The sequence below is a fragment of the Dermacentor andersoni genome, chromosome 9 (assembly GCF_023375885.2).
Source record: "Dermacentor andersoni chromosome 9, qqDerAnde1_hic_scaffold, whole genome shotgun sequence".
NCBI lineage: Eukaryota > Metazoa > Arthropoda > Arachnida > Ixodida > Ixodidae > Dermacentor > Dermacentor andersoni.
This window is the reverse complement of record NC_092822.1, coordinates 106,395,601-106,416,269: the sequence shown is the minus strand read 5'-3', so window position 1 is coordinate 106,416,269 and position 20,669 is coordinate 106,395,601.

The window sequence follows — 20,669 nt, the reverse complement described above, 5'->3', positions numbered from 1 at the left end:
CCTTAGAGTGCAAAGCGAACATTGTTTAACTGCGCGAACAAACGGACCACAGAGACAGCACGGGACAAGGACGGACGCAGACTTGCAACTTAGTTGCAAGTCTGCGCCCGTCCTTGTGCCATGCTGTCTCTGTGGTCCGTTTTTTCGCGCAGTTAAACAATGTTCGCTAATATGTACCAACTTGCCCAACAACAAGTTCTTCTGAACTACTTAGAGTGCAAAGCTTGAGAGGAAGCTTTAGCTAGGAGCAACCTCCAGTTTCACTATTCAAATGCATGTAAAACACAGAAATGCTTTGTTGAGATAACCATTGGATGAATTTGAATGACATTTGTTGCATGTGAGAAACGTAGGTAAATTGTAATGAATGAGCTTGTTTGTTGGCTTCTTAAAATATAGGTAAATTGTAGTGGCTCGAGCAGGCAGAATTTTTATTCCTCTCGAATTTTTGCAGGAATTTCTAAAAACTGGTTAGTTTGAAAACAATTGAAACACAAGGTTAACAAGCATGTATTTTTGCACAAATAACAGACATCACAGTTCTGTGATGTCTGATCACATCTGTCAGAGCTCCTAGCACAGACAAATTTGAAAATGCTGCTCCTGCTGCTTAAGTGGAACTGTTACAATGTTTATGAGGTTTTCGTGAAATTCCTACTCACTAGTTATAGGTTTATCTGAGAGCAGTGTATAATAAGTCAATTTTCTAAGCACTAGATGTCTTATTAGGTGGATTAAAAAAAAAGAGATGCGATATCAGGATGTATTGCCGAGTCAGAGTTGTAAACTTGATACTCAAGCTTTTTTCAGTTACCTACCATTTTGCATTAAGTTGGTGTCCTACATAAAAAAGCAGCATCTTACTGTCAGTCAATATTTATGCTTTTTTATTGGCAACAAAACTATGCAGTGGTTGTTGAGAAAAATTGCTTTGTTCCTATGTATTTGGATAGGAGCCCCTGAACAAAAGCTTCCTAAAACGCCAACTGCAGTGAAATTTTTTATTGCTAAAACACCTACTTTGAGATAGTGCATATACAGAGCAACCTTCTTGGAAAATTACAAATTTGAAGAAAGATGGAAGAAGATGGAGGTCTTGCATAAACAGATGTGACTATGATAGTGCAGCAGAAAACAACATTACTGTGTGCAGGCAGTTGAGCATACCTCAGAATGTTGAGAGACTGCACAGGTCGTTGGCATATCTGCCTAGATTAGGTTTGCCTGCTGCATGACGAAAAGTCTTGAAGGCAATATACTTATATTTAGGTCATGTCTGCTAACCACGAGGTGCACACATTGTCTGCACAGGTACTATTTCAAAGCTGCTCATGAGTAAGCTGGACCATTACTAGGACCGCAGGTTTGCCAAGATTGCTTTACCGCAATATACCGATTACCGCTAATACACGATTACTGTAGCGAAGTGAAATTTTGCTGCAGTTGGTCTTTAATGGAGTACGAGATGTTGACGAATGCTTTCAACTTCGGTTGCTTGTAACTTCACTGTGCTTTATGCAAACGAGCCTAAATTGCTTTTTAACAGCTCTGCCTGGATAACATGTCAACTATTACATTGAAACAGTGAAATTTCTTCAAGATATATATTGTAAAGATCTTTTGCTTTTATTAAGAAACATTGGCAAGAAACTTCCTTTTGGTTTGCAGCTCAGTTTCGTTTTGCTGAATTGAAACATAACAGGCTTTCTTGTGAATGAAAACATTAAATGAAGCTGTCATCGTTCATTGGAAGAAAATTTTAGAAAATCCAAGTTTAAATTTTGTTTCTTCACAAATTCTAAAAAACATTCTAAAGGAAACATGTTTATTTTGCTTCAGCAAGCGTGACAGACATTCATCTGTGACACACAAAAAATGCTGCTTTTGATTTATTGCTTAATGTATTATATGACACGGCTTATGTTGGTACGTGCTTTTTATTGTGTATTGGCTTATGATAGCATGTTGCTTTTATTCTGTATTTGCATGCATGAAGCACAGCCTTACCATTTTTCTATCTCGTTCATAAAACTAGAATAATGTCGATTTCAAAGAACATTTTAACCGCGTGTTCTTTTGTTCTGTTTGTCACCACTGTCGGAAATTACAGTGGGCTGTACCGCTGAGCCAAGGAACTGCACATAGAAGTTGGTTTGTGAACTTGATTCGTGTCTTTAATTACTACTGCTGGGCTGCTGTGCATAAGTACAGCGGCTGCTGTGCATAAGTACAGCGTTTTCAATCAAAACTAGAGCTGCTTCAGCTGGTGCACTCCGCTGCATAGCTTCAGTCTCCGCATAGGGAGTCAGAACAGCACTTATTGTTATAGTTGTCCCGAACTCCCCTTCAATGAAACAATAAAATGGGCTTAAAAACACAGTTGAAACTTTGTATTTTTGTGATACGACAAATCTGCAAAGTGCTTGCCATACTCTCACGTAGCCTACTATTGCTCAGAAAGTGGCTCACTCCTGCCCATAATATACCTATTGTTCAAGTACCAAAATTCAGTGCACTTGTGACATCGCGAAACCATGCGACACTGGAAACTGTTGACACCTATGCCAGCCCTCCATTGCCCTGGCATACAAAAAAAAAACGCTGGGCTTACAAAAAAGTGCAAGCAGAGCATGGCATTTTGGGTATTTTATGATGCTGGGGCATACTATTTCTAGGCCTCATTAAACTTATGTGCCATTACACCCACTGCTGGGTGTAACGGCATAGATGCATGGCTTTCAATGTGCCAGTCAACGAGAAAACCTATATTCAAAATAATGTACCTCAGAAGATGGCAAAACTACCAAATAGATTGCAAATATCTGCCATTCAACTGCAATGAGTTATACTTGCTTTCTATAACAGAGTTTGACTAATAAAGAAATCATTTACAAGCTCTAATAATATGAGGTACTTTTGCAAGAAATGCATAGCCTACCCTTGCTCTCATGTAGAATAGCAAGTTACGTCAGTGGGCAAGCATGGACATTAAAATACATTTCTGAAGTAGATGCGCAAGCTACAATATGGAATGCATGACTGAAGTTAACGCAAGGCGTGTACACTGCATTAAATGTTGCAAAACATTGCCCCGAGTGCAATCAAAAAATATTCTTGGCATAGCAGTGCCTGGTACCAGCATGTGGATTTCACGGCAACTGCGGTGTGTTGATAGAAGTGCCTTTCAAGGGGTTGCCAGGTTAGGACACCCCTTTTAAACATTCGGGCCTCACAGCATTTCATCGCACCACACAAGAAAGAGATATGGGCTGCCAACACCTGCTACGTGTGGATAACACATTAAGTGGAGTTATGCCACAGCCAGGCTGCAGCATTTCCACAGAAAACAAAAATGCCACAAATGTTTCCCGTCTCTTTTTTAATGTCTCGGCATGGTAACTACATTATACGGAAAGGTGACCGACGTAAACAGCTTCCAGCAAAACAATGCACAGCAAAATAAGCTGAGACGCAGGCAGTTAAGGTGCAGCAGGGTACATACCAGCTGTCAAGGAGTAGAGATGCCCTAAAAAGCAAACAGCAACCTTAACTGGCAGTAATCATTGCTGCCTTGTGTCATATAATATTCCAGGCAATGGCACATACTCGTCACAATTATTATGCAGATGAGTACGGTCGTGAAATGAAAATATGTATTGGAGAGATCAAAGGAGTGCAGACAAGACGTCATTAGCGTAGTGCACAGACAATTTTATTGGTTTTCGCGAGGTGTGCAGTAGCCGCATGCAATGTCGCGAGACACAGAACACAAGTTCAGGGAACACGAATGCAGCAGGTTTATTCAGCTCCACAATTTACGATGGTTCTGCAACTCAAAGTTCAGCTGGGCTACCAAAAGGAATCTGGGAAGGAAGGCCTGTTGGTCCGCGAGGTGCAAGCACCACTGCCGTTGCGGTAATGCGCAATAGCAGGTCCCCCATCCGCCACCTGGGGACCGCGCTCTCTAGCAGGCAGCTGCTGCCGAGAGTGCCGCTGCAATGGTCTGATTTTCCAGCCGTTTTATTGAATGAAGTACATGCGAGTAAGACAGCACCAACACAACACTTGTAAAGCCGGCAAAAACCAAAGCATATGCAAAAGAATCGGTCAATTGAGCAGCAACTCCAGCATTCCGTTTACTTGAGCCTGCAACATAAAGCAAAACACAAACAAGAAAGCAAGCAAAGAAAGAACACATAACAAAGAATAACCAATACACATGAAATATTCATGCAAGGGTCAGGCAATGGAGGAACTTCTCTTTTGCAGCATGGAATGATTCTGCAGCCTGATCCTAAAATAAGATATTTGCGACTGGGCTGTACCAGCACCTGCGCAACTGCATGCAATGAGCCTGTGGATACATGGATGCTGGCGCAGGCAGTGGCCAGGTAATGGGCTGCAGAACACAAGACACTGTTGGGAATTCGAGCAGCGAGGAACCCAGTTACGGGTGACTGCAGCTATCGCATCCAAGTTCCGTGCTGCCACCATAACGAGGGAGGCCTCTCGAGTTCTTGACCAGAATGCACACTAAGAGAGCCGAGCTACTTACACCAAAGTGGAGCAGCTCTGCCGCTTTGTCGGGGCGTGAAATGTTTGCGACTGGGCTGTACTAACACCTGTGGAACCACATGCAATGAGCCTGTGGATACACGGATGCTCGCGCAGGCAATGGCCCGGTGAGAGCACGCATAAGGGGTTATTTTCTGTGCAAATTTGGAAAATTACTATGCAGCATCCATTTTGTCCCTGCATCATGCTATATATGGCACTTTACACATATCCAGAAGCACCAAATGGTATTAAGCACTGCATGCCTCTGCCATGGCAAGCAGAATGTGCTGAAAAGCCAGTTCCTTGGCTATTGCATTGGTTTTTATGGGTAAAGAGATTCCAAAGCTGTAATTCTGAAGGTAATATAACAAACGGCAGCATTGCCGTAAGGTCCTCTCAATGCTTGACAATTGGGAGCACACTAGGGATTCTGCTCACTTTCACAAACCTACACTCAGCACGTTCCCTTGCCATGGCACACGCCCCTCAGGAGAGTGGAAAGTCGCCTTGAAGGCATCTTGCAAAAATTTTGCATGGCCAGTGTAAATGCGATTCCCATGCGAGATATCTGTAAGAATACCTCGGTTGCCTTGAAGGTCTGATCTCCACTTGCCAGGAATGAATTGACCATCCGGTCCAACTCTGTCAACGTCATTGTCAGAACAGTACTTAAAACAACTTAGGTCCTCATCATCAAGTGTCCTGAGGTAGTTGTGCAGAAGTACTGTTGCCCACACAATGAGGTCGACTGTGTGTGCAGATGCACAGATATCCTGACGGAGAATTCTCCATCTGTTAGCAAGGATGCCGAAGGTGTTCTCAATGGTGCGCCTTGCTCGGCTCAACCTGTAGTTGAACACCCTACGTTCAGCATCAAGGCCAGAACCAGGGTATGGTCGCATGAGGTTTTTCAGTAAAGGAAATGCCTCATCACCAACAAACACATATGGCAACTTCATTGGTGCACCTGGCACCTTGCTGTCTGGTGGAATACCGAGCTGTCCGTCGTTCAGCTTTTGTCCTATATGGCATTCGCCAAATAGGCCAGCATCACCACGTGAACCACACTCCCCAATGTCCACCATTGTAAAACGATACCTGGCATCACATGCTGCAAGGAGGATCGTACTAAAATGACCTTTGTAATTGTGGAACAATGTACCAGTGTTTCCTGGAGCTTCTATAAACACATGCTTTCCATCAATAGCGCCAATGCAATTAGGAAATTGCCACAATGTCTCAAAATCATTGGCTATTTCCTTCCATTGGGCTGTTGTTGGCGTAGCAAGGTAGATAGGCTGCAGCACATTACGTAAGGCCAGGCAGGTTTGCTTAACAATTTGGCTGGCTGCAGAGCTGAATATGCGATGCGACTTGGCAATAATTTTCATATTCGACCTATGTGCAAGGTACCTGTAAAGAAAAGAAGTGCAGCATGAAAAAATATGGAAAAATGTTTAACGCCAACAAAACCGGGCACCACTCACACTTACAAGAGGCAACTAAAGGTCTGGCTAGTAACCACAGAAAGTGGAGACACCAGGATGCAAGGAAATGTGAAGATTTTAACACAGTGAAGTGGTTTAAATGTAAAATTTTTAGAAAGTGTGACAGAAAAAGTAAACCATGAAAAAAGCAAGTTTTGCTTTGGAAGTCTTTTTGTGAAAGAGAAAATTGAGTTACCTTCCATACTGTAACACCGAGCCAGCCAGGCCAGTGCATGGCCCCTTTAGGCTAAAGTTGGAAACTTCCCAGAAAAGAAAGCCTGTGCAGTGCCCAAATCTGACGCCATGAAATGGAAGTACGGTGTAGCTATTGAACAATGTTGCACAAATTTGTCAATGTGTCTTCTCGCAGCCACGTTCCCATGTCACAAAAAGGGCAAATTCTGTTTAATGTTTGGCCCAAGCATCCACAGTGAATAGTCTCGGCATCTGCCATGGCTTTTGCCACCACGTTTTCCAAATCAGTGCAAGAGAAAACAGTGATAGGCTGCCGTCCCCGTTTTTTTAGTCCATAGGTTTGACCCTACTTCCTAAAATGACTGATGAGTGTCAACATTTGGTTTTTGAGAAAGCGACGACAGAGAAGTTCCGGTGTTATTAAGGCTTTCGCCTTAGTAACACTGGAACTAACACTGGAAGGCGGAATTCTCATGGTGAAGTTTGTGTCAGCAGGCAGACCTTACCGCCGGAGTGCCCGCCGAAGCGTCATCACCCATATGAAGGCGGATTAAAGACAGGTTAAAGAATGAAAAATGATTAATAGTGACAGTTAGGGAATGATAATGCTATAATAGAGATCGGTAGAAGTTAATAATGACTACTAATGACTTGAAATGACCACAATTGATCCGAAATGTCTAGTAATGGGTAGTAATGAGTAAAATGACAACAAATGAAAGTCTGTAATGAGCAAAATTGATTACAAATGACTAAAGATGCTTACTTGTGAGAAGTAATGACTAATCATGACTGAAATGACTTGCAATGACCAATATGTCGCACGACAACTTATAATGACTACAATTGATTAAAAATGATGGAAAATGCTTAGCAATGGTCAGTAATGACTTGTAATGACTACGAAATGAACAACATGCCTAACGACAAATCGCAACAACCACAATTTATTATAAATGACTAAGACGCTTAGTAATGACTTGTAATGACTACTGATGACTATGATATTACCAACATGTCTAACGACGGCTTGTAATGACCACAATTGATTACAAATGAGAAAATATGCTTAGTAGTGAGCAGTAATGACTAAGGGAAAGAAGAGAAAGAGAAGAGGCAAATGATAAGAGGAGGATGAGTACGCTTTTCCCGTTAGCCACTTAGGAGTGATCTTAAGAGACCGAGTCATTTTTTTTATTCACGCATGGGGAGCGATGTTGAAAGGAGCCTCGATCCTAATATGAACTGCACTTTTAGTGTTGCCCCCCTGGTTGCTTTTTATCTATCACCATTTTGAGAGGTTATGTCCAAATTATTATGAGCAATCTTTTCTACCATGTGGTGTTTTCACACACAAGAGAATGCAGTCAATTTCCGAGCAACCTTCGAGTGAAGCTTGACTAGCAGTCTAATCTTTTAGATTTTGAACACTGCCTGTGCAAGTGCCCTTATTCATTTTTTTTAATGATGTGCAAGACACTACATTATTGTACACTACTCTACAGAAGCTGAACAAAGTACGTGGACAGTCCAGCGCCAGTTGAACATGCACTAGATTTGCACGCACAGGAAAGCTGATCGAATGCAGCCATCAAGTATGAGAAGGCTCCTGCATGCTCCCTGACGTGACTATTGCTTCACGCACATAAGAATGAACCAGATGCCTGCTGGAATGAGTAAAAACAAATGCTTCCTGCACAATAGGAACTTACGCAATTTCTTTTGCTACGCTTTTGATTTGCCACATAGCATGGATATCACTATGGCAAGTATTGATGCCAATAAGTATGCGTAATTTTTATATACAAAATTTTACGACTTACAAAATTTGGGAACTACGAGCCCAGGTGCATATTTGTATTTATCAGATTTCTTTTTACACTCTGTACTTATACGTGAACCAGCACTTTATTACTTTCTCTCATTTTACTTGAAATGTTTCTTTGCAGTTCCACACACCAATTCTCAGAAATCTTGTCCGAGCTATTACTGCTTTGCATCCATTCAATGCAACCGTGATCAGTCTATAATTTTATGTATCGCGGTATATGATGCGACCACTAAGTCTTGAAATGAAGCGTTAAAACATTAAAAGGCCAAAAATGAGCATGTTCCTATTGGTAAGGAGAGATTTCAGTCTCATGCTCTACTGACTGAGCTAGTCTGTACCCACAAAAAGCTATTCTAGTGCATGCCAGTAATACTCATAGTGGCAACATGTCGAACAAACATTCTTGAAGACTGCAATTTCAATGGGGCAGTGAATTTGGCAGTCATGGTCATGACATCGTTATACTATTTCTAGACAGAACAAAATGCTGAAGTAATTATGGAACGACAATGTGCCAGAGTAAGCAGTTTGCACATAATTTTTAGCCCATAAGGCAGCACTTCGTGCCTTTTTGTTTATCGGTAGTTTTAAAAAGAAAGCCGCGTTACAGTGTTCTTACATAGCAAATACATTTTCTGTAACAAGTGTTCGTTATATCCACAATGAAATTTACAATCTTATGAAGTTGTCTGCAGTTTCATTAACCACTAAACTACAGCTGCGCTTCACGGAGACTGCAACATGTCTGTCGGACGTGCACATATTTGCGATTTTTCTGCCCAGAGAACAAAACATTCGCTTTTTCCTTCAAAAAATAATATTTTGACGCTTTCGCAACTATTCCACTCGTAGATTACAAAGGAGAAACATACGATGAGTTGTGCGACACAATCTTTGACAATAATCATTAGAAACAGAAAAGCATGTAAACATAAAGGAACGATTCACAGATGCAATACGCCGAAGGGAATAGCAGCTACTACATGTAAAATTTTCGCTACACACACACACGCACGTGTGTGTGCCCATACAGCCGTAAATGTGTGACGCAATACCTACCGCAACGTGAATGCCAGTTTCTCGCCGGATGACAAAGTGTTGCAGGTGACCTTTTTTGGCCGTATCAACGGATCCACCAGCGCGAGATGAAGATCAAACCTGCAGTTAGAACGAGACGCTGAAACACACCTTGACAATATGTACGAGTTAAAAAACGTGCAGGCAGGTGTAGGAAACATTTACTTATTTATGCTGCTGACCGCGTTGGCTGAATGCGCGCGCTCTACGCCTACTAAACGCCGATTCTAACGCCTGGCATCACAAGTCATCTTTGCGACTCTGCTGATTTATTAGTCTGTGCCGCGCAATTTATGTAACGTGCCAAAGCAAGCCGTAAGTTTACCGCCCCCAGTGCCGGTTCTTGCAAGCCTCAGAGTTCTAGCTTAAGCGTGGTACAAGCAGCGATACATGAGCACAACCACACAAAACTAAGCAGAAGATAAATACTGGAATGTTCTTAATGCACTTATACTCAATGGCTCGCCAACATATCGACACCTTCCACTTTGGTATTTGTTGCGATACCCCAACTTGACGAAAGGAAGGCGCGTGCACAGAACAAGCAGGCAAACTAAAAGAACAAGAACGTGAATGTTTACCTTTCCACGGACATCCGGAAGTACTGGAAGAAGTACATGCCGTCTCCAAGACGCATTTCGCGGACAAGCGTAAATATTCACCCAACCTACGCCGTTGCTTCAAGATCTTTTCGATAGGCTTGCGCTTCTTCGCCCGCGACTGCTCGTTCAGCATATCTGCGGTCACCATTAAAGACACCCGCATCCAGTCCACCTCAGTTGTGTTGGACAAGTACGCGATTAAAAAGCCCATTGTCGCTTCACTCATACCAAAAGACATTGTCAACAGAAGAAGGTGCACGTGCTTTGCGTGTATCGCAGCCGACACACCCCAACTCTGGGCCGTCCAGCAGGTCCACGACGCCGCCAGGAAACTCAACCTCCCGGTTCCGTCGTGGGAGACGCCCACTCCATGAGAGCCCAAAGCTCTCGTAGCCTGCAGGACCTGAATAAAGTTGATTTCCTTCCTTCCAGCAGTGAAAAACACATGGTGCGATACTGATGCTGATGGCGCAGGTGCTGCCCGAGTCAAAACAGTCACTAGAGGGCAACAATACGGTGGCTAGCAACAGGCAACATAAATATTCGAAATATTTTGCTCGTTGCCAGCCCAAAGGGCTGCCACAGCCTAGAGTCGCGTTTTCGCCGTGACGCATAAACTTCAACTTGCATCTACAAAAATATGCCAATGTCGTCTGCTGTCAAAAATAGTTGCCGACCTTGTACACGTTTGCTTTGCCGAATGGTTGCCAGCTGTCAACAACCGCGTCGTCCAAAAGGAGTGCGCCTGCGATCCGCTCGTGCGGTTCCAGCATGGCTGGTTGGAGGCAGGCGGACGGTCGGGTGTCGTCACAGCAAACATGGCGCTTGCTCGAAGCGAAGCAAAGCGGGGGACGCGAGGCCTGCAGCCGCGTCAGAAACAGTCTATTTTTCTCCTTCTTATGATTTTTACTACAGTTACCTGGCACCCACGGAGATAGTCACCGAAGGCAGCAAGCCGGTGCATCCTTCCTGACCTCGTCAGTACGTGCGATCGCCGAAAGAAGCAGACGGAGCGCAGGAAGTGTGTTGTGTTTACGATAAAGCCGGAAGAAACATTCCAAGCCGTCGACTTCGTGACTTTTTGTTCCATGCTTCGCGTTGGCGTCGCAGACGAGAACTTCATCACGTACACATGCATTCTGAGCAGCACCCATGTTCAAGGCGTAGCGAAATAAGTAGCGTCCGATTAGCGCACCCAGCGAACACGATTGGTTTCTGTTCTGTGTATGCGTATCGTTGCCGGGAAGTGGTGAACGCCAGCCCTCGCAGCTTTCAGAAGTAATGATACGATCAGTAGCGATAAGTTCTTATTGCCTCGTTATCGCTGCCATTCAACGTGTGAGTCGTTTTTCCGGCTGCGATGCGCCTGTGGTGACCGCGACGTTCGAGCTGTGCTCTTGCTGTTATGAAGTGCGTTTGCAAGCTACAAACCGTGATGTGTATGTGCGATGTGTCGTAGCGTTGCTGGGTGTAGAAGTGCTCGTTCTACTCGATGTGCGTGTGCTCAGAAGTGAACTGTGCAGAAGTGATGCCGATCGTGTTTTCATATTTAGTACCCACCGGCCTTTTCTGCTTCGTACATCTATCGTTTGTTTCAAAAGTCGTTACTGCACGGTTGAAGAGGCTTTTATCGGTGGGGGGAAATTAGGCAACATCATAATAATTGCATACGTCAAGACGTTCAGCGCTGTCGTGAAGTGTGGACGCGCCTGAGAGCACTAATGTCATGAATGCAAATTTCGGGCAGCCTTGCTTTTTCTCATGTGGACATTGGTGTGAATAGCAAGATATCTGGATTTCATGAAGTAAATTGCTTTATATTTTGTGATCCAAGCGGCTTACATACCCAAAATCCTAACTGCTTCTTTTTGGCTGGTGACTAAGCACAGAGTCTGTGGAGACACCAGTGGCATGGTAGATAAGTATGTTATAGGTAAGAGCTGGATATTTCCTTAAGTACAAATGTTACGTTTGCTGACAAAAAGCAATGTGAATATTAAAATGAACACATAAGACAAGTAATAAGTAAGTGTCATAGGTATGGTGATATATGATATTCTGCTAGCAGCCAGCAGAACTGCGTGAAATAAATTTTGCCTAGAGTTCTTTCTCACTGGCTAGCCATGGTTGTTTTACTAATGCAGGCAGAATTGGGTAAGCGAAAGTTTGCCGTTTGTATATCCAGCCTATTTGATTACCTGGTTCGTGTCACCTGTTTTAGCACGAGCCTTCAGTTTAAAGCGAACAGTAGCACAAGTCCCAGCATTATGTGCCTGATAAGTGCTTTATTTTATTTCCTCGTGGTCATTCTGCCAGCAGTCATTAGCAACTAATGTGCATTATACTGACTTGGGCCTGCAAAGTATGTCCATTTAATGCTTTTCCGGTGCACTTTCATCTGCCAGTAATCTTACTGCTACCTATCATTCGTTAGGGTAGGATGTTGGACGCTATAAGTGGCTGTCTCACTGATTTTTATTTTGCACAGGCCACAGTTCCACTCATTAACTGAACCGTTTTCAGCTGCGCTGCCAGACTATGAAAAGGGGGCCTCGCCTCTTATCATTCTTTAGCATGTTCATGGCCACAGTGCATTGCCCCTGAGAAGTCAGCTGCTATCACAATATAAAACGTGCCTATTGGCTGCTAGGAATTTATCCTGAACACAAATTTTCACAGTTATGTCAGCACTAGTTATGTGATCGAAGCCAGCCAATGAGGACGAACTGCTGGCAAAATTTTCAAGTGGTTCTGCCGGCAGAGTGTCTTCTCCCTATATTATGTTAGCCACACTGCTTTGTCAATGTGCTTAATTTTTCTTTTTTGACAGAATTTTACTACCCAGCCAGATAAGATATTGTCAAACCATCAATTTTAGGCCCATACGCATGGTCACTTCTTTATTTTATCATATTCTGGACATGACATCCATGTCTAGCTTAGATTAGCAACATCAGCCTATCTTATGCACCGAGTTGAGTTGCTGCATGTGAGAAAAAAATCACTGCGTAGATAATAGAAATTGATGCATATTTAGACTGGTATGAAAAAATTATTTGTCTTTATGGCTTGTTGTATAAGTGGTGCTCTTCATTTGATGCACACAGTAACACGTAAACACAAATGTATGTGTACCTTGCATTTACGTGCATGCGTGTGTGACTAAAACAGCACTTGTAATATCACGGCATGTTGCACCAACTACACCCCAATAAAGATGTTCTATGTGGTATTCAGCGGATCTTATTGAAATTTTATCACATGGTGCAGTTACAACATTTCATACCTGTATGTTAACCAATTTAAGAACTGTCGACACTGCATGTGAGATTGCATATTTTAGGCCAATGCAGTACCTGAGGTAGCAGCTTTTTATTTAGCATTTGCCATAGCTCATTAAAGGGATCTTGTTGATTATGCCATCCAAACAACTCATATAAAGGTTTGTGTTTAGTATACCAGCAGTGAAAAGCTGAATACAGCTGCAATTCTTTGTATACCAGTGAGATGGGAAGAAGAAGCCATGGAGTGCGGATACACGTCACGTCAGCTCAGCATTTTCTTACGATTCTCGGCGGAAAATCGCATTTCGTGGAGAAATCTATTGATAATCGAAAGAACAAGTGCCAAAGACACCCAGGGATACCATTCTCTACCAGGTGGGCCCGTTTTTCGGCCATCAATCATTATTTCGCTCGCAACGCGTGGTGGCAGAACTACGCCTAACGCGAACGCCTCGAACGCTTCCGCTGCAGCGGTGAATAAGAGAGCTCAGCCTACCGCGTCGACAGAGATACCCAGGCCCTGCTCCATGATGGAAGTCGTGAGCGTGGAAGGCGAAGAAATACAACCGGAGGAGTTCGCAAAAGAATCAGGTTGGTGTGAAGTTAGAAGAGGCACAAAGAAGTGAAAAAGAAAAGCTCGAGCAAGCGTATCAGCAAGCTGTACTCGGAACCTCACACGTGTGCTCAGTGGTAAAAAGGTGCGTCTTGGCGACCTACACAAATGCATTCCGCGACAGATGTGCGTGTGTTCCGTATTCTTGCAAGCTGTGACTAGCACTACAGAAACCGCGCCACCGCGTTTCCGGCGACACTATCAGTTTCGCGTGACGCAGAGCGCAGCACGTTCGATAATTAGAGAGGTTTTGTTCAAACAGCCAAGGCAGCGCGCACTGAAAGTAATCATCAGAGAATACGTCGCGTGATGCGACGTGATGCGATTGCAATACATCTGTAAAAGGTGGCGCAGAAAAGACGACTGTGCAATGTTTCGAAAAAGGATGACAGTGCCAATGCAACACATACGGCTGCAGAACAGAATGTGGCAGCCTAGAGTCGCATTTTCACCGGAATGCGGAAACTTGAAATCACGTCTGCAAAGATATGCCAGTGTCGTCTGCTGTCAAAGGTCGTTGCCAACGTTGAACACCTTTGCTCCGCCGAACGGTTGCCAGCTGTCAACAGGCGCGTCGCCCAATAGGAGTGCGCGTGTAATCCGCTCGTGCGGATTGAGCGTGCATCGAATTTTGCGGCACCTTCCGCCTTTTGGGCCTCCGCACGCGGGCGGACGAGGGAGGAACGGACGGGCGGACTGACCATGTACGAGCCCTTATCCTATAGGGCGGATGGTTGGGAGAAGGAAAACGCTACCTTAAGGAAATAAATGTAAGGAAACGCAATTTGAATAGACACAGACATGACAACAGTTGCAGAAGAACTGAAGGAATTATACGTTTCTGCAATTTCTACCAAAAAAACCCTGCAAATTTGTCAACTGGACAAATGACCGACGGTTTGCAGATGCAAAATCACATTAAATAACCGAAGCTTCTATGCAACACTACGGAAACAGTCACACGTCAAATCAAGATTTCCGTGCTATGCGGCTATAGCCTTGCTCGACGTCGAGGGTTCGTCCCCACCGTGGCAGCCGATTTCGACAGCAGCGAAATACAATAGCGGTCGGGCACTTACATTTAGGTGCACCTTAAAAAACAGCTGGGTACCAAAATTAATCCAGAGCCCGCCACCACGGCGTGCCTAATAATCCGATTGTGGTTTTGACACGTAGAGCCCGATAATTCATCCGCCATTTCTGCTGCCATGCGATGTGCTATGTGAAGCAATGACAGTGCTCAACCATCTCATAGGTTATAAACAATGACGCGGAACCACGCCTCAAGCAAACACGTCTCCCTGTATGAACATTACGCTATGCAAACAGCAGTGATGCACGCAAGGTAACATTTGTCATCAATTCAATGGTCTCGTATTGCACTAAACGCTGAAGAAATTAATGATTCGCAGTCAGCATTACCGCTGATTATCATCAGTCAAATTAAACAACACAGAAAGATTCCAAGCACAGCAGGAATCGATGTTTACAGCGATTCCCACAGTGCGAGGGATACACATAATTGTTCTCCTTTTTCTTCTGTGTAAGCTGACCAGTGTGCTGACATGGCCCTCTACCACGAAGCAAGAAAGAGGTTGCCCTGATCATGCGGGGCATCAGAAGGCCAGCGAGACGCCACGGACAGATCTTCTCTACGGTTTGATGCAGGAGCTCGCACGCCGAACATTTGCGTACTTTTTGTCTTGGAGCATATTGTCACGTGGTAGTGACGCCAAAGAACACAGTAGCAGTACTGTGAAAGACAAAACTAGCTTTTATTGGGCGAACCTGTGCCCACAAAACAGGCTACACTTAAAGCACAACGATAGCGGCGAACACAGTCGGCGATCGTCGAAAATCTGATCAGCGGGTCAAGCGCGTCGGCTTTTATACAGAATCGTCGAATGTTCCAGACTAATCGTAGGGGCCCGCGTGCCTTCCACAAAGTTCTACAGAATTCGCGTCAGGCGAATAAATCGGATAACACAAGGTTCGGCGGCAACAGAATGCGGATAGAAGCATCGATAACTTTCCAGAAACTTCGGATACATGCAAGCGCGTCCCGCGCTGTGCGATAAGACTTGTTAGACGGCGAAACGTGGTCGCCCGATAAATATAAGTACACGTGTCAATATGGCTCACCCTTAATGATCCATCATACATATGTTGTTGTTTTTACATCTGCTCGTCTTCCCTGCCGAACCCTCTCCGGTGGTCCATCTGGTTCGGGCTCCAAGCAGACGCTGTTGAAGGTCGCAGAAGCACCGCCCGTGTAGCCACTGGAGGCACCAGCCCGTAACGGTTGGTGGCAGCGTTAACGACCCGAACTCCCCTTGTTCACCCTTTATGTGAAAACAAAACGTTCCTTTTGTCCCTGCCCCTTGAATTTCTGATGCGGATTCTCTTCCTCACTCTCGTTCTTGTTTCGCTTTGACACTAGCTGCTATGCAACACGTCCAGGCTTAATTATTATCCACTTTTTCTCCTTTGGACGGTGGGCGAGAGTGGGGTACGTGCACATAAAGACGCTGCTGAAGATAGCAGGTGCTGCCCTGACGAAGAGATGCCCGGTGATCGTAACTTTGGCTCTAGCGACATAACGACTACTGCCGCTATGTGACCGCGGCTGGTGTGGGTCAATGAAAGGAGCAAACAGTAGTACGCCATACTGAGGCGATATTACTTCACTGAGAGATGACTAGCCCGTTTTGTGTCATGCGCGAAATCTCTACTTTGGCTGAGGTTTTTTAGCGCACGAAAAGGGACGAAAGACAGTGGCGAGACGAGGACACAGCGCTAACTTCCAACAATGGTTTTTTCCAAAAACCATTGTTTCCTAACCTACGCTCTCTACTTTGGAACGCAACGGAAACGCGCTTATTTTTTTTTTCATGGACCGCCGTTACGTTGAAGGACGTCTGATCGACTTTGCACAACTTCAATTACTTTGTATTGTAAACGTCGCAACTATTCTTCAATCGTTACCGTTCCTTATTTTTTATAAATCCAAAGCATCATTGGCTGGGTCTATTGCTAAACGGAAGGCGAATGTTGGCATTATTGATACCAGACATTCCTTTAGTGAATAAGGAATGGCAGAGAATTCTCATGCCACCGTGAAGCTTTCCATCGATTTGGCGCTAATTCGCGCAGCAATCGGTGACTGCTGGCAACTCCGACGTAACAATGGACTTCAAAGCTGTAGGGCACTCGAATGTGGTAAGCGCTGCACTTTCTGTAAATGTTTTAAGTGGTTCAACAAAATGAGCAAAAGAAACAAAGAAAATAGTTTGGGTGAAATGGACACGAGAACTGTATGTATTTGACGCAACCAAAAAAACACGGCTGTTGGCAATTCCCTGCGCTATATTTTATTGCTCATGAAGTGCAAAATCGATGCAATCTTTATATAGTGTTCCAATGTGCATCACTTCCTGGAATTTGTACCGCAGCGCTCTCATAACGCCAAGCATTCGTTTCTAACTTGAGGCGTTTTTAGTGTGCCTAAACATGGTGGAATATTTCAATAAAATATTTGCGGCCGTAAGGAGCTTGTCGTCACCACATACAAGGTGTACGACGAGACGTAAATACATTTCAGCAGCTTTAGTTACTCTCAAAAACTAATTAACAAAAAATCTTAATTACGTCTTGGTGTATATTTTGCGGCCAGTTCTTTATGTGAAAAACGTGTAGGGCGTCACAATTATTGACACGCCGACTTTCTTCTTTTTCAATATCAACACAATCGCAGGTAGTTTGAGATATTCGCAATCGAAGTTGAAGGCCAAATACAGAAAATATCGGGACTGCGAGTCAGATGCCAACGCCCTGTAAACAAATTTGGGACCAAGTTTGAATGACAGCGCGCCGCAGCAAATCCTGGCTCGACACCAAGCGGAATGTCATTGCCATGCAAAGCGTGCCGTATCAGTAGGCGCCGCGATTGGCCAAGACGTTCAAGTTCATACTTCCTCATGGGGCGTTGCAGTTTGATATTGTTACCCGAACGATGGATTGGATACTAAAGGATACTTAAAACGTATATTTACAAAAAAAAAAAAAACTCCAGCGCTGGCATGTTGAGCCGACAGATCGAGACACCGGAACTGTTGCCCTTAGTCGGGGCAGCCGCGCGCATAGAACAAGATCAACACGCAATATGCATCTCATATGCATATTGTATGTCATGCGCATGCATATACACGCACTACGCATGGGCCCCCTTTCGTGCGCTGCCGCGGAGCTTGGTTTCGATGTTGCCTGAATTTACTGCGGAAATTCGATGATAAATATCATGAATCAGATGCTATTTTCAATATCACTAAAAAATCACTGAAAATAAATGTGACAGCCTTCAATTTGGCCATTTAATATTCTCCAAAGACACTAACGATGTGATTATATGTTCTGTAGTAAATGTTTTTCCCTGTAACTTAAGCACCGGCAATGTATTTCAGCTTCGCCGTAGATCCGTATTTTAACCAAAAATTTTGATAATTCCTAATGCATTATCAATAACACATTTCTTAATGAAAACCAGATGCCTTGTTTAATGCCCAGGATATGCTGTGGGTGTATCGTATAATCCTCAGGGCGGTCTTCGCAGCAAGGTTCAAGGGCAAACCATGTGGCGGCATCAACGTCAGTGTTAATGGGCGTAGCAGGGTGCAACTTATCCTTATGTGTAGCAAAAGCATCGTCACGGTCCAATTGTCCATTTGCTCTCAAAGGCTTTTTGCGTTTGATCAACAAAGGAGCATTCGTCGCTGGCACTTCTGCTGATCCATCATAACATCAGTTCTACGAAACCATAGAAACCCTCCCTGGAATGACTGTGCCATTTCTGTACATGTTATCGGGAAGCAGGGCGACATTCAATGCACTGCAACTTCCCTGTTCTTTTTTATCCTTGCGCGTACTGCACACAACCCAAGGCCTGGCACAATCAAGAAATGTTACCAGCGTATATAGATTCCTCGGAAACCCGTTTACAGTCTAGCTTTCGCTTTTGCACACTCGCAATTACCACAAGTGTGGCAATAACTGAATGGGTAGTAAATTAGCTGGGCGGGTAGTAAAGGTGAGGACAAAACAGACTGTGGTTCCGAGTGTCTCCTTTTTCGTCCTCGTCTTTACTACGTGCTCGACTACTGCCCTGGCAATTTCCTTATAAGTAACGAGCAGAAAGGACATGTTCGCCAAACCTGTTAGGTAATAAATAGATGTGCAGAAAGTACACAAACGTTTCTTTTTATTTTCCCACAGTACTGTTTGCCGTTGGCCGCTGCCATATTCTGACTTGTGGCATTGTTGTTTTCTTTTTAAGAGCAGTGTATATCACCGCTTTGTATAGCGAAAAATTTCTGCTGTCGTTAGCGCTAGCACCACGTTCTCCTAACAGGCTTACATCAAAAGGTATCTGAAGTCTCTCTCAGCCTCACTGCGTAGAAATGTTGACTGAGAGGTCTTTCCAGTAAGCCTGTTTGAATGTACTCTCTTTTAAAGAGCATCAAGATTTTCAAGCACAAGAAAAAGTGAATACAAGAATGTGCAAGTGGCGAATATCAACGTGCTATAAAATGTTAATAAATAACAGGTCAACTGCGTCTGTTTTAGTGGATCATTTCAATTATTCTTCTGAGTAAAAGTGCTGCAGTGACCACGTGGTCTCATATGTGCAAGCATTTGTTGTTTGGAAGGGGCGTGCATATCTGTTAGTGTCCATGAACGGTAAAATTGGTTTCAGTTTTCTTTTGTCGATCTAGTTGTCAATTATTTCACCCTTGTGCTGCGATCTGCTAGCCTCCTGGTTACCTTAGATGATAGCGCGACCGCCCCGAAAGGCGTTTGTTCCGGGTTCTAATCCCGGACCATGACGAATTTATCCTCATCTGCGAAGCGTCCTTTCTGAGATACCCGCATGTGTTTTTTTGGTTTGTTTTTTTGTAGCTTCACGCTACATTCGGGTGGACGAAAATTTCTTTCCCTCTCGCTGTACTTCATCCACCTTGCGGGATTCCGCAGAACTGATTTGTCATAAAGAGTGTCTATATTGGCTGTGACCTTCGTCTTACGATATCATGGTTTCGCGGCAATGAAATATTTCTATATCGGCTATTAATGAAACGATTTGAAAAATTCTCTCCATAGAACGCTCCCTGCGTAGAAACTCCTTAGAAACTCCCAGCACATAAGCCCAATTTCCTGTGTGGCTTATTAAGGGCCCTTTAAGCTGAACGCATAGAATAAATAAGCTGCACTAGAGAAGGGAAACTGTACCTTCCACAGTGGTCCGACAGAATGCGCTACGTAAACAGGAAGCGGAAATTCAAGGAAAATTTTATTGCATTATTCAATATGGCCATTTTTACCGGTGGCGTACGCTGGGTACGCGCCGTGCTCGCCTTGTTGGCCTCGCGGCATGCCTCAGCTGCCACGTTTTAATCGCCAGGAGACTAAAGAGCCTCTACTGACGCCCACACAAACAAGCCACAAGTGAGCGAGTAGGACGTGCTTCTTTATTGGCAGAAGAAAAGCAGTGCGCCTTCTCGTACAAGAGCAAAAATAGAATTTGCATGTCGAGATGCGCTGAAACCATTAACGCGAGCTCGTAAACTGCTCACTTTCATCGTCGCATATGGCGGTCTGGTAACGAGTAAATTGGGCAGTGCCTTACCTTTTTGCATCGGGAGTGGCCGTAAATTACATTGCGAGGCTTCATTGATAGTCGCGAAGAGACCACGGTACGGAGTAAAAAAAAGCTAAGCAAATGAAAGCGTACACAACTGCAGAACAAAGCAACTGTGAGGATACGCGAGCACTCACCGCCTAGACACTGGCCTAGATTCACTGTTCGGAATGTAGTCACGTGGCCCCGATTGGTACGTTCGATTCGCCGGCACCACTTGAGCCAGTTAGCCAGGTGCTGCACACTGCCATTCGTTTCAGCGGGGCAGAAATGACGCCCGCAGAACCACGACGTTCGTTTGAAAAAGTGCAGGAAAGGTGCAGGGCTGGTTC